We start from the raw sequence: 15691 nt of genomic DNA, 5'->3' as shown, positions 1-15691 counted from the left end.
GAGGGGAGTTGCTTTTGAACACATAAGAAGGGAAGATGGCCATATCAAAAGTGTAGGCTAGGTTTTGATGTTGTAAGCACAGGAGAACCATCTGAACATACAGTCATACACACATATGCATGCCTGAGAGTACATCTTGAAGGGACACTAATGTGTTGTTTATGATAATCAGTTGCTCTGTCCATCACTCTCTGGCTTTAATGGGTTTGAATACAGTGAAAGACAAACAAATGGGTGAAATTTAATAAACCTTGTCATGATTTTTGTGTAGTATCATAAAAAATAATTGGATCATAACTTGCATCATTAATTTCATGTCCATTTTTATCTCTGTCTTCTGAATTTCTTTAAGGCTGTGTAAGATACTAATAATAGCAGCTAATTGTTATGGTTAACCACGTTTCCTTATTGACTATAAAAAGGAATGTGGCAGTACTTATAGCTATATGATTCTTACCAGAGGAGTCTAGGGTCAAATATCAAACCCAACAGTTGTGAGACTGCTGTCAACCACTGCAATTGTTTGAAAATGGTGCATTTAGAGAGTCTGAAGAGTTTAAGTGAAAGAAATCGGAGAAAAGAGGTCAGAAAAGTATGATAAATGGCCTCAAGTTTTATATGAACCACTTGCTATAACCTAACACCATCCATTAATTTAACTCACAGCCAAGTTTTTCCTCCCTTGAGTTACATCTTCTATAAGGGCATGAAGCTTTCTGAAAGAGCCAAGGCATTTAAAACATAAAGAGTTAATTTTTTTTTGTTTTCAAAAATTCTTGAGTTTTCATATCCTTGGTTTATAAAAATATTTATTACACTCTGTAAGCCAGTCCAAATAGGAACTCCTTTGAATTTAAGAGTCTTCATAATGTGATTTATTAATATCTTTCAAAATAGGTAAATGTATTTCAATGTATTTGCTAGAAAACCACGTACACTACACAGCAAAGGAAACTTATCAATCCCTTGATCAAGGAAGGAAAACTGGGGAGTAGTTATTCTCTATAGCATAGAAGCCATTTTCCCTGGTGTTGATTCTCGGGTAGGTAGCTTAGTGCAGAAATAGTTTTCTAACACCACTATAAGAAGTTTATAGATACAGGTTGTTCCTTTCTCTTCCAGAGAAGCTGTTTTCTCTAACACTTGTTCAACTCGATATAGAAGCGTAACTCCAAGGTTTATTTATACTTAGTTCTAGCCACTCAAAGGTTTTCCTCACATCTTGATTTAGCTCATTTGGTGAATTTTTATAAAACTGTTCTGTTATTTTCTTTCTTTTTTTTTTTTATTATACTTTAAGTTCTAGGGTACATGTGCATAACGTGCAGGTTTGTTACATATGTATACTTATGCCATGTTGGTGTGCTGCACCCATCAACTCGTCAGCACCCATCAATTCATCATTTATATCATGTATAACTCCCCAATGCAATCCCTCCCTCCTCCCCCCTCCCCATGATAGGCCCCAGTGTGTGATGTTCCCCTTCCCCAGTCCAAGTGATCTCATTGTTCAGTTCCCACCTATGAGTGAGAACATGCGGTGTTTGGTTTTCTCTTCTTGTGATAGTTTGCTAAGAATGATGGTTTCCAGCTGCATCCATGTCCCTACAAAGGACGCAAACTCATCCTTTTTGATGGCTGCATAGTATTCCATGGTGTATATGTGCCACATTTTCTTAATCCAGTCTGTCACAGATGGACATTTGGGTTGATTCCAAGTCTTTGCCATTGTGAATAGTGCCGCAATAAACATACGTGTGCATGTGTCTTTGTAGTAGAGTAATTTATAATCCTTTGGGTATATACCCAGTAGTGGGATGGCTGGGTCATATGGTACATCTAGTTCTAGATCCTTGAGGAATCGCCATACTGTTTTCCATAATGGTTGAACTAGTTTACAATCCCACCAACAGTGTAAAAGTGTTCCTATTTCTCCACATCCTCTCCAACACCTGTTGTTTCCTGACTTCTTAATGATTGCCATTCTGACTGGTGTGAGATGGTATTTCATTGTGGTTTTGATTTGCATTTCTCTGATGGCCAGTGATGATGAGCATTTTTTCATGTGTCTGTTGGCTGTATGGATGTCTTCTTTTGAGAAATGTCTGTTCATATCCTTTCCCCACTTTTGGATGGGGTTGTTTGTTTTTTTCTTGTATATTTGTTTGAGTTCTTTGTAGATTCTGGATATTAGCCCTTTGTCAGATGAGTAGGTTGCAAAAATTTTCTCCCATTCTGTAGGTTGCCTGTTCACTCTGATGGTAGTTTCTTTTGCTGTGCAAAAGCTCTTTAGTTTAATTAGATCCCATTTGTCAATTTTGGCTTTTGCTGCCGTTGCTTTTGGTGTTTTAGACATGAAGTCCTTGACCATGCCTATGTCCTGAATGGTACTACCTAGATTTTCTTCTAGGGTTTTTATGGTATTAGGTCTAACATTTAAGTCTCTAATCCATCTTGAATTAATTTTCGTATAAGGGGTAAGGAAAGGATCCAGTTTCAGCTTTCTACTTATGGCTAGCCAATTTTCCCAGCACCATTTATTAAATAGGGAATCCTTTCCCCATTTCTTGTTTCTCTCAGGTTTGTCAAAGATCAGATGGCTGTAGGTGTGTGGTATTATTTCTGAGGACTCTGTTCTGTTCCATTGGTCTATATCTCTGTTGTGGTACCAGTACCATGCTGTTTTGGTTACTGTAGCCTTGTAGTATAGTTTGAAGTCAGGTAGCATGACGCCTCCAGCTTTGTCCTTTTGACTTAGGATTGTCTTGGCAATGCGGGCTCTTTTTTGGTTCCATATGAACTTTAAAGCAGTTTTTTCCAATTCTGTGAAGAAACTCATTGGTAGCTTGATGGGGATGGCATTGAATCTATAAATAACCTTGGGCAGTATGGCCATTTTCACGATATTGATTCTTCCTATCCATGAGCATGGTATGTTCTTCCATTTGTTTGTGTCCTCTTTGATTTCACTGAGCAGTGGTTTGTAGTTCTCCTTGAAGAGGTCCTTTACATCTCTTGTAAGCTGGATTCCTAGGTATTTTATTCTCTTTGAAGCAATTGTGAATGGAAGTTCATTCCTGATTTGGCTCTCTGTTTGTCTGTTACTGTGTTCTGTTATTTTCAAGGGAGTTGAGCAAAGGCCATGCACTAAGAATACTTCATATGTCCCCAAACTTAATGAGGGGACACAAAACTGTAAGAAAGGCAGAAGTAATATTGCCAATCTGCATTTTTTAACACACATTCACGCTCTTTTATATAAGGATTATAAAAAACAAGCTCAGAATTCAGATCTCTTTGCTTTCCAAACCATATAAACTAATTTGATTAATTGATTCCTTTGATCTTTGTATGCAGTACATTTCTTCTCTTTGAATAGTTGATCTCGTCTGAATAAGATATCCCTGCAGTGCAAATAAATGATGACATATTATTATGACTAACTTCCAAAAGGTAGAGAGAAAGAGAGAGAGAGAATCTGGCCACAGAAACAAAAAGGGCTATAAATATGAACAGACAATTGAACATGGCTTCTTTTAAGGGGAAAAAACGCTTTTTTCATTTATAGATCGACAGAGGAAACTGAGAGTTTTAGTTTCACATTTGTATAGAAGAAAATACAGACACCTGTGAGCCCATCATTTTGTTTCACCTTTTGAGAATTTCATAGACTTTCATATATAAACAGTGATAACATGGCTGGGATATCATATCTAGGCTTCCAGGATTCATACAGACCAGACAGACAACACAGAAAACTATAACAGCAATGGAAGAACAAATGGTCAGTGGTATAGGAAGTGACACAAGTGACTTCCCAACCCTGTGACAGAGACCACCAGCCAATGGCCTGAATAAATGTAATAAGTTTAGTGCAAAGAGATGGGTGTCTCCGATGTCAGGAGAACCAGAATCACCAAGACAAACATGCAGGAGTCCAAGCATTAAGAGACATCTGGGTTTCCTGACTATTGCCACTTAGCAGATATCAGATTCCCTGTGTTTGTACCACTTAATCACAAAGACCAATTGACAAGAGCAAAACAATACTTTCTATATTAATACTACTAGCAAAGGGAGTAGAGTGACTATGCAAAAATCAGAATCAGGAGAAAACTAGACTGGGCCAGGAACCAGATTCAGTTCAGACAATTTAAGAATTATCTGCTGAATGGAGAGACTCAAAGTATTCACTTACATTCCTGAGTTTTACATTTCTCTTGGCATTGATGAATGGACTTAGATGGACAGAACACCCTAGAAGTTCCATGAATAACTGTCAGGAAATAACTTAGCGACATTTAGTTATGGCAGAGATAAAGTTTACTTGTGTGTGAGATTTCAATATTGTCTCACTGGACAAAGGCCAAAGCAGAATAGAACACAAAAGCAGAATTGGGAACACAGATTTAAAATTTTTCTCTCTTGATATTTACATTGGCTTTCCACTATTTATCCTGAATCACTTTGAGGATAGAGAGATCATGCTCTTCCAGTATTTTAAGCTTTACATGAATCTTTTGATGTAAAATTTCTGCAAAATTAATTTCCCAGTGTAATTCAAGGTCTTAAAATGTGCATACTTTTTTCATTATTAATGTTTATACTGTTGTTTTCACTATTTCAGCTTCTTGTAAATCTATGCTATGTGTGTAATCTGAAAAGTGAAACAAAAAATCTAGTGTTCAAAGATACTTAATGCATTGTTACTCAAAATGGTAAGAAATCTATCACTTGGAAAATTTAAACCATGCTATCACTACTTGGGAACATTATATAGCAGCTAAAATGAGTTTATAAATAGTTTCATATCATACAGGAACATATAATAAATGATCATGAAAACCAGGATGTAAAATTCTGTAGGGAATATGATTACAACTACACATACATGACTATAATTAAAAATAATTTTGAAAGACACACCAGAATACTAATAGTGGTTATATTTGGGTGGTGGAAATGCTTTCTTTCTCTTTTTTCCAAAATCTTTTATGATGAATATTTATTGCTTTAATGATAGAAAATTTACAATATACTTTATATACACAACAAACAATACTAGTAACCTCTGAAAATCCCCTGAAAGTTCTATTGAGAACCTCCGAAATGTTTTCATTTTTCTGTAACATATTTGTATTTCTTAATTCTGTAGGTTCTTTTAAAACTAATAAGTATTTTACATGTGTGCATCCTTGTATCTGTTCATTCTATGTGACATATGTTCATGATTGCATCTCAGTCATTTTCTTCTTTCTCTTAATATAGACAATATAACTCCGGACCCAAACTTATCAGTGTGTGGCAGCACCCAAGGAAGCCCACAGAGTCTCACATGGAGGCCCTAAAAGAGAACTTTTCACTATGTGTTTCCAAGTTTGAGGACAGAGTATTACAGTAACTCAGGCTAAGTTCAAGAAGTGGTGCAGGACGGTTGTCAGCTAAGCTGCATGTGAAAGTATACCTAAAGAAAGCAATATACGGCCAGGCACAGTGGCTCACACCTGTAATCCCAGCACTTTGGGAGGCTGAGGTGGGGAGGATCATGAGGTCAGGAGTTTGAGAACAGCCTGGCCAATATGGTGAAACCCTGTCTCTAACGAAATACAAAAATTAGCCAGACATGTTGGCGAGCATCTGTAGTCCCAGCTACTCAGGAGGCTGAGGCAGGAGAATCACTTGAACCTGGGAGGCGGAGGTTGCAGTGAGCCAAGATTGTGCCACTGCACTCTGGCCTGGGCAACAGAGTGACACTCTGTCTAAAAAAAAAAAAAGAAAGAAAAGAAAAAAGAAAGCAATATACATAGTACATCTCAATGGGTTTTTTTACTACCCCAGAAGGAGCCACTCTGTCAAAGACCATCTGTAAATCATAAATTGTGTTTTTTTCTGTTCTTAAACATTAAATAATCTCATTTAATTGGTATCATTCTGGAAAAACATGAGCTCTAGATTTGTGTTAAATTTTCTTCCTCAACTAAGTAAACAATCCCACAACCACTTTCCAGAAACTTCTATGTTAACAGCCATACAACTACTCAAAGCATTAACACTGCTATTGTTCCTCTCTTACTCTTCTCTCCTCTCCAGTCCCCTTTGCCTACATGACTTCTTTCCATTTTTAAATCTCCAGTAAATTTTTAGCCTTTTTAGGGAAGATGCAATTACCCTACCTCTTCTTTATAGCACATATTATTACAGTAGCAATTTCATTTTAAATTTTTGTGATAACTTACTCAATGTCATTTAGCTATAAGTCCCAACTGAATGTCCCTGAGGACAGAGTATTTTTTAATTGCCATACCCTCAGGGCTTGGAACAGTGCTTTAATATAGTAGAAAGTTAATAAACATTGGTTGCATGAATAAATACATGAACTAATGGAAGAACTAACACATAATAAATCCATAAATAAACACATAACATATAGAAACTACAGAAACATGAAAGTACTCTATATCTTCACTAAATAGTATGTGATGTTTACTAAGGGGTTAAGGTTGTGTTATTGGGTTTTTAAGAGACAAAACTAGAGATCAGATCTCTCTTGAAAACGGGGTTCATGTCATTATGTCCTGACATTCACCAAGGATACAGGCAATGCTCTCAGTGAACTAGGTAGAAAGATCCAAAGGGTCCGAGGCTCTGGAATCTGCCCCTTTGAGATTATGAGTGAAGAGGACAGGAGCCCTAGGTACCTTCTCTACCTTGGAGATAAGATCAGGACTGAAGGTGTTACAGGCAAGGGGTGCTGATCCAGATCCCAAGAGAGGGTTCTTGGATCTTGTGCAGGAAAGAATTCAGAGCAAGTCCGCAGTGCAAAGTGAAAGCTAGTTTATTAAGAAAGCAAAGGAATAAAAGGATGGCTACTCCATAGAGTAGAACATTTCCAAAAATAAGAGGAGGAACACATCCACCCTAGGTACAATGCTTGTATATATGGGGATATGTGTTCTGCTACAAGGGTTTGTGATAAATAATTTTCTTAATTACGATATTTTGCAGAAATCAGTATTATCTTTCAAGCAAATATAGGAATGCCTTTGTTCTCCAGATATTGAGATATCTGGACACTTCCAAGTCTAGGTCTATTTAGAAAGCGTTATTAATTTATTCCCTTAACTGTAAACGTCTAGAGGCCAGGAATGCCCAACTTTCTGAGAATGCAACCCAGCAAGTCTCAGCCTCATTTTCCTAGTCCTCACTCAAGATGGAGTTGCTCTGGTTCAAATGCCTCTGACAAAGGCAGTATCTGTGAAAGAAGGACACCAGGCCAGCCATCTAGGAATTTATACCAACTGTGTGAGGACAAAAGTTAGGTATAATAAGACCCAAAATAACTATTTTGGATAATATCCTAGTTTGATCCTATTTGTTCATTTTTCTAACAATAACAACCACAATCATTTACATGTAGGATAATTTTTTCCTCATGACAACTCTATAAAGTGGGTAATATTCTCCCATTTTTGCTCGAGCAGAGTTACTAAGAGTTGAGTTTGGATTCAAATCCATGTCTGATCAAAATTCTTGCTTTTACTCAGTATTCTCTATGGTTTATCGTACTGTTTTTGTTTCTCTCCTCTAATACGTAGAAAAGCATTTTGTCGTGCTGTTGTTTAGATGTTTTAAACTGCATGCTGGGAAAAATCAAGATAAGGAGGTTTTGCCTACAGCTGGTCAGCAGTTCTAGGAGGGAGACTGAATTAACTATGTTTTTTATTTTCTGTGTCCTGAGACTTCAACCTCTTGGGTCTTGCTGACTGTGGAAGGGACTGGCCCTCCCAGGGTTAGCCAATACCTAGCGGTAAAAACAACTTAGCTAGAGAGCAGAGCATGTCTTTCAAATGCAAAGCAACCCAACCAGTGCCCATACTCCCAATGTCCTTTATCAGCTCACACATTCAGGCCACTATCCCCTGCCCTAATCACCCAAGGGACAGGTACGAGACAACTAAGGACAGTCCTATGCCCCAGAGCTCCCCTGAGATTATTCAAACTAGCTAATCCTAAATATACCTACCTTGCCTTTGCTGTTCCTCCCCATACAATAAAAGTTCTTGCCCACATACCCCCCACCGCCTCCCGTGGTCTCCTGACTGACCCGGAGGCTTCCCCTAGCAGCTCCTTGTGGTGTAGCGTTCCCTCTTCTCTTGGGATCTGTGAGAAGAACAAATTCTCTTTCCAGTGGCAGTCACCTGATCTAATAGCCTTGCCACACCTAAGTAATAATCAAATCTGTATTTTTAAACACAGACTCTTTAGCATCCAAGTAAAAGTGTTGGGGCTATGGGTGAGCTGCTGACATCAGAGAACATCAGGCACACTAGAAACCACAGGAGACAAGGGCTGGACTTCTGAATGACCTGCCCCTCCTCAGCTAAACTTTGTCCTTCCACTACCCTTTCTTTCTTGTTTCATAAGGGAGGCTTTATCTAACAAAAAAGTTAGGAGAGAATTATTGGAAGATGAAGGTTTAAGTAGAATTTCCTTTCCCTCCACTCCTAATTCCATTTCATTTTCTAACGTTTCTTAAGCTAGACAGGCTACTAAAGTGTACAGGAGCATTAGGGGTCTGCCAGAGTCCCCACAAAGCTGGTGAACTTTATCTTTTTTGGGCCAGATGTGGAACCACAAGGGAAAGGGTGACTTCAGCCAGTATGAATGTGCCTGATCACCTTGTTCTCCAGGGATCCAGGACCAAGCTAAACAGGAACACTGAACTCCTTATCCCTAATTCTGGAGAAGATAAAAGTCAGGGGTTTTCTCTCAGGGCCTTGATGTGGCACTGAAAACCTGTCTGCTGCTATGCTGCCAGACCACACAAGAGGCTACTAAGGAACCCTGGTAGGTGGACATGAGATTACAGTTAAGGAAGAAAATGCTGCATTTAATGAGCATGCCATGCAAAAGATGAAGAAGTAAAACACTCTGATCTGGGCAACTCTAGCCAAAATGGGTTACTTAAGAAATACAATAGAAGAGGGGGAAGAGATGCAGAAGATGAAAGAGAAGAGGAAAGAGAAAGAGCAAGATATTTGGGAAGAGTCAAGCGTTCAAGTTAAGAGTCAAGAATATATTTTGGAACTAAAAAAAAAAAGAAAGCTGGGCACAGTAGTAGCACACGTCTGTAATCGGGGCTACTCAGAAGGCTGAGGCAGGAGGATCACTTGAGCAAGGAAGTTGGACACCAGACTGGGTAACACAGTAAAACCCCATTTCAAAAAAAGAAAATATTTTAAAATTATCATATACATCGAAGGTGAATATAATCATTGTTAAGGCCTTAATTAGAGGCCTGAGAGACCAAGTGGAAGAAAATTCCTGAAGTACACAGCAAAAATACATGATTTATATCAGGAGGAAAATAGAAAGATACTTGGTACATAGATCTAGGAAACCCAACATCTGAGTTCCAAAAAGAAAAAAAAAAAAGTTTCAAAAAGAAAAGAAGAAAAAGATGAATGAGAGGCTATATTGAACAAATAATATAATAAAATTTCCAGAAGAAATATTTGAGTCTCAGATTGAAATGGCTAACCAAGTTCCAGAAAGGTTTGATAATTGAAGACACACACTTAGCATTAAAATTCATGATTTCTAAAAATAAAGTGAAAAATCTTAAAAGCTTTTAGACAGAACAATCTATTTACATAGGCAAAAGAATCAGGCTGAAATCACACTTTTCATCTGCAACACTTGGAATCGGAATAACATTTATGGACTACTGAGAGAAAAGGAGTGGAACTCAAGGCCTATTCCTAGACAAGTATGATTCACCTATCACCATTACGGATTCAGCGATTACACCTAACGGTTACTCATTGTAAGAAAAGTTTGAAAAAAAAAAGAAAAAAAAGACCAATCAAAAAAAGTATCAGAACAGGAATCTCAAGACAGAGGACGATGAAAAACTGACAGAACATCAGTCAGTAGTGAAACTACCAGGACAGAGAGTGAAACTCAATAGATACTAACAGACTGTTTGGTAATACAATTACACTGTAATTGCAAAATATATTTATATTATTTGTTTTTATCTTGAAGGTTCTACTAAATAATATATAACAAAAGAATTGTTCCATTGGTTTAAATATTGAAAAGAAAAATTTTGCTGATTGTTCTACTGTACACCAAGAAAATTAATTCAAGAAACTCCAGTGGAAAAGCAAACGAACAAAAAAAACTACTGCCAGGCATGGTGGCTCACACCTGTCATCCCAGTACTTTGGGAAGCTGAGGCAGGAGGATTGCTTGAGGCCAGGATTTTGAGATCAGCCTTGGCAACATGGTGAAACCTCATCTCTACAAAAAATACAAAAATTAGCCAGGCCTGGTGGCACGTGTCTGTAGCCCCAGGTACTTGGGAGGCTGAGGTGAGGCATGAGGATCACTTGAGCCAGGAGATTGAGACTAAAGTGAGCAGTTATCATGGCACTGCATTCCAGCCTGGGCAACAGAAAGAGATCCTTTCTCAAAAAAAAAGAAAAACCTGCTATAAATAACAAGGGAATTTAGTAAATTTAATGAAATGTCAACATAAAATAAAATGTTTAAAATAGCTTTTCTTTATAGTAACAAGAAGCCAACAGAAATAATATTCCAGTTATTAACATTAGTGTTGAGATTTAAAAATGTAAAGGCTGCACACATACACACACACACACACACACCACACACACACACAACCAACTAACTGCCACAAATAGGAAACTTCCAATTATGTAACATGCATTCGTCGTGAGGTGGTAGATTATGGGTTATGTTTAATTTCTTCTTTACACATATGTGTGTTATTAAATATTTTTGTAATTAGCATGTGTTTCTAAATGGTGCCTCCAAAATGAGCTGCAATCACCTGGGAGGAGGGAGGACAATGGCAGATGGGCAGTGGTGACTGTAGTATAGTATAAGATGGAACAAAATGACGAGAGAAAATATTAGAACTTCTATTTATAATTTCTTATCCTTATGTTAGAGAAATAAGGATCACTTACAGCCAACCAACTATCTTGAGAGTTCCACCAGAGAGGGGGGGTGACAGTGAGTGTCATCCTTGTTCACTTGTTCACTTTCAGCATGTTGGGTTGTTTTATACTTCATGTCTGCCTTGTTAAATGGATTTGCAAATTCTATTTCAAATGATAGAAATGATACAATACCTTGTAATGAGATAGTGAGTAACCATAACAGTTTTTTTGTACCACACAGATATTCACTGTTAATTACCGAGCAAAGCTTTTTATTTTAATGGTGTGGATCTCAATTATATACATTCCTCACTTTCCAAAACATAACATAAAATAAAAAACAAATATCTTAAATTGATAGTTTCTGTGATGAAAAGTGGTGGGCAGTGTTCTGTTACCTAGCAACTATTGAAAACAAATAGAAACATTATCTGTACCTTCAAGGTAAATGGAACACTTTAACATTGAGTGAGAAAGTAACTGCTTTTAGAAAGAAATCCATAAAATAGATATCATCTGATTCATTTGTAGGAACATCGCTGATGCAGGATTGATATCAAAGTAGGTGGGAATTTATGAGCCAACTTTCAGTGCAAACCTTTGTATAATTGGCTGATGGAGGAAAATACACTAGTATCTAGAATTGTTTCCTAGTACCTGCCTGGCAGAAGGATGTTTAAATAAATGTCTGTTAAATAAATGAATATACAACAACAGAGAGTCATAGTTTTTCTGTATTTCCTATAAAGTCTCAGTCCTGGAATTTTACTCATTTTAGGTGCTCAATAAATTCTTAGAATCGGGCAATCAAAGATGTTAGAGTTGAATGGGTTATCGGATTGTTTTTCCAGAAAATTAAATGACTTTCCCAGGAGCATAACTCATCTACATCTCGCAAAACAAAAAACAAAAAACCTGGGTGTTGATCTCAAAATACATAATTTTTTTTTAGTCTTTGTTCTTCCTTAGAGAGATAATTTGATGTTCTGAAAGAGCACAGGATTTAGCATCAAATTCTTGGACCAGGTTCTAGTCCTTACCTGACCCTACCAGTTATCAGCTGTGCAACCTTTAGCAGGTCACATACCTTCTGGGCCTGTTTCCCCAACTAAGGAACGGTGAAACTGTTACTGATCTCACATGTATTCATGCAGCATATGCACTCCAAGTAACAACATAAATTTAGGTTTTGGTTACTGTTATTTCTCAATTGCTTACTTCCTTCGGATGATTGTTCCCCAGACTGTGCTCTGAGGAACTGGCAACCTAAGTGAGAGAGAACTAATTAGGTTCCCTGTTGGGAGCCTAGACTTCCCTACAGAAGGCTAGGCTCTTCAGCTTCTTTCTCTTTATTCCATTTATCTTTCAACTGTGAGTAGATTTTCTTCTCTTAATATTAGTTTGGCTATTTTACCCTGGACAAATCCCCCTGGTTATGTCTGTGTGTATAACCCAGTTTCTCTCAAAGAAAGACAGTGCCCTTCTGAACTAGAGAAAATATGCTTTGAGAGTGGCTCTAAACTACCAGTGTTATCACATCCTGTCTTGTTTGTTCTATGGCAAATTCTAAGGTGTCTCATTTTTATTTTTGTTCAATTCTTCATCTCCCACCCTGGAAGAGCTCGCCAACAACTGCTTCATTAAAATTGCTTTCAGTTCCTGAAAAAGCATTTACTTCATGGTGCATTCCTCAGTCACTCACATCTTTCCAAATGGATAGTTCTCTCTGCTGCTTCTCAACTTCGGAGAATATCTTCAATCAATCTAAGCAAGCTGTACTTCCTATCATTTGCAAGTGCTTCTATTTCAGGTAAAGGTAGAAGACATTCACTGAACACCTATCTTTGGAGTTTAGAGATGAAAATAGTACAGTCTCTCACCCCCAGTGAGTTCAGAGACTAGACCCAGATGGAAATAATCACATGGCAGTGTGAAAAACGCCTCAGTAGAGGAATGGGTCAGAGGCTTTTTTCTTCGATTATTTCTCTGCCTTGTTTCAGAACAGATTCACATTTTTCTGTGTTGATATAACATACACATGCCTCCTCAAAATGTTATGTCTTAGTTCATTTACCTCATTGTGGAACATCTCTTGGATCATTTTAAGACATTCTACCTGTGATTTGAGTAAATATTGAGCCAGAGGTAGAGAAAAGACGGCCCATATTTAGAAGAAACTTTGATGAAACCAGAAAGAATGGAGAAGGAGGCACCCATGGCTGCTGAGAGAGTCTGGCAATATGGTGATGAGATTAAAGCTGTTTAGACTAAAGAAGAAAATTCTGAGGGCACATGATAGCTGGTACATGCGTTTCCTGTTGCTGCATAAAAAAAAAAAATGACCAAAAATAGCAGCCAAAACCAATAGCCGTTTATTTTCACACAGTTGTGTAGTTCAGAAGTCAAGTCTAGTTAAACTGGGTCTTTTACCCGGAGTCTCACAATGAAGGTGTCAGGTGGGTTCACTTTCTTTTATAGGATAGGGGAAAGCTCACTCAGGTTATTGGCAGAATTCACTTCTTTGAGGCTGTGTGTTTGAAATTCTGATTTCTGGTGGGCTGAGGGCTCTTAGAAGCTGCTCTTAAGTGCTTACAAATTGGCCCCCTCCATAATTCAAAGCTAGAAACAGACAATCTCCTTCACGCAGAATGTGTTTCATGCTTCAAATCTGTGACTTCAGCAAAAATCCAATCCCTTTAAAGGTTAAGCCGGTCCCAAGAAGGATAATCTCCTTTTCTGAAATCACCTGTGCCTTACAGAATAACCTAATCAAGGGAGTGCTATCCCATCGTGTTCGCAGTTCATGACCACACTCAAGAGGATAGGATTATACAGGACATGTACATGAGGAGGAGGGAAACTTGATGACCACCTTAGCATGCCACAACAACAGCTGGGTTCCCCTTTTCGTGTGGAGAGTACCATGAGCCTTAAAGACATTAGGAGAGGAAGAGTAAGTAATCATGCACAAAGGGACAAATGTGTTAGGCTCTGAGAGACAGAATAATGAACCAGAGAAGAGTTGATAGTATAGGAAATGACCACACACTCCACAACCTCTCCTTAAACCCGAGGGTATGCTCCTGTTCAGGCAAACATTTTAAATGGTTTGGGGCTCTCTTTGTAAGACAAAAAGAAGGCTTTGGGAAGCCACTCTGACAATCCAAGTGTCCTAATAGGATGCAACATTAAATTTGAAGTTGAAAGTAAATGTATCTGTAAGCCTTGGTGCCTAATCAAAATTATACAAATTTGGGTCAAATAAAGCAATTTGGAAAAAAGTAAAAACTATTGTTAGGATGTACTTTCCCCTAAACTCCTTGACTAGGAGAAAAGAGTAAGCAAAGGCTGTTCTCTGGCTCAATAAACCATTGCACTAAAGATAACAAGAGCTAAAAATGTCCAAGGTCTTATGATGTGCTAGGTCCCATGCTAAGCACTTTGCAGATATTATTTTAATTTCTGAAACAGTTTAATGAAGCAAGCAGTGTATCTTAGATGAGGACACACACACTGGCAAATATACATACCACTTGCTCAAAATTAGAACTGCCCAGCAAGAGCCCCTCCCAGGGTCCTTCCCACCTGGTATGGCCTGGACTTCTGAGAGAGTGGGAAAGGAACCTTACATATGTTTGAAAGACTGTTGTGAAGATGAGAGGGTAGACTTACTTTGCTCAGCTCCAGAAGTATCGGTGTGCTGGTAAAGTTTAACAACCAGCTCTTTCCAAAGATTTCCTGATTCGTATCACTTGCAGATTTCTCCCGTATAAATTACTCATACTGTGGGTGATTTCAAGCCCCAACCTGATATTACCAAATGTGGACCTAGAAAGACAGGCAACTTTAGCCTAGCAGGTAAAAACATTTGGAATCAGATTTTTACTGATGCACTGGAGAATTTTCAAACAAGTAAAGCTGTGCAATGGAACTGACTTGCTCAAAAACTAGGGGCTCCCAAGACTCTACGTAAATAGAAGCAAACTTGGATGCTGTCAGAAAAAAAAAAAACAAATGTAAAATGAAACCTTGCATTGGAAGATTACAAACATAGGATGTAAAAATGGAAGGGTTAAAGATGCCTGGTAATTCCCTGCTCCTTCTGCAGTATCTATGGTGCAGTCTCTTATTTGCTGGGAGGACTTTTTTCCATGAGGGACTGGCTTCTAAGCTGAGGAATGCAACCTGCAGATCTCCCCTAGTTAATGACCTTAGAGCAATGCCAAATGGACGGCTCCACTGTTTTCTGCCTCCAAAACCACCAGTCACTCACCTTTTTCTGTTTCAACATTTTAGGCTGGGACTTTTCAAATAGTTCTTTGTAAAAATCACGTTCTTGGTAATTTTCTTCACCATTATCTCCCAAAGATTAGAACTATAAATAATACAAAAATTTAATTACAAATTTCTTTTTTAAAATACACTGTTTGGATATGTGATGTTTAAAGCTCCATGAAATTATACCTTTGAAATTGCTTAATTGTGTTTTCCCTGCCAATTTAAATTGCTCATAAAAGGGAAATTTTAAAAATATATAGTTTCTAATTCTTTCCCTGAATCATCACAGTAGCATTGCCGTTGCTCTAGAAGAGCAGTACTATACAAATACTGCGAACATCAGCAAATTAAGGTTAGGCCCACGGTGGTGTGGGAGTGAGGGAGGAGACACTTCAATCTCCTGATTTGGTTTAATTTATGTCTAATGAATTAAAAAAAAAAAA

The 15691-nt window shown here is 37.9% G+C and overlaps 1 long non-coding RNA gene across 1 annotated transcript in view; it reads right to left on the bottom strand.

Annotated features, from left to right (window-relative positions):
- LOC117098695 overlaps nucleotides 1-15345 on the bottom strand; it is a 93070-nt gene extending 77725 nt beyond the window's left edge. The window contains exon 1 of the long non-coding RNA XR_004443542.1: nucleotides 15244-15345. This is a non-coding gene — a long non-coding RNA (uncharacterized LOC117098695). The remainder of the gene's footprint in view (nucleotides 1-15243) is intronic.
- Nucleotides 15346-15691: the final 346 nt, after the last annotated feature.

This window comes from Trachypithecus francoisi, unplaced genomic scaffold, assembly GCF_009764315.1.
Source record: "Trachypithecus francoisi isolate TF-2019V2 unplaced genomic scaffold, Tfra_2.0 Lachesis_group16, whole genome shotgun sequence".
Classification (NCBI taxonomy): Eukaryota; Metazoa; Chordata; class Mammalia; order Primates; family Cercopithecidae; genus Trachypithecus; species Trachypithecus francoisi.
Note: the sequence above shows the minus strand (reverse complement) of the source record. Positions and strands in the feature narration are given on the sequence as shown.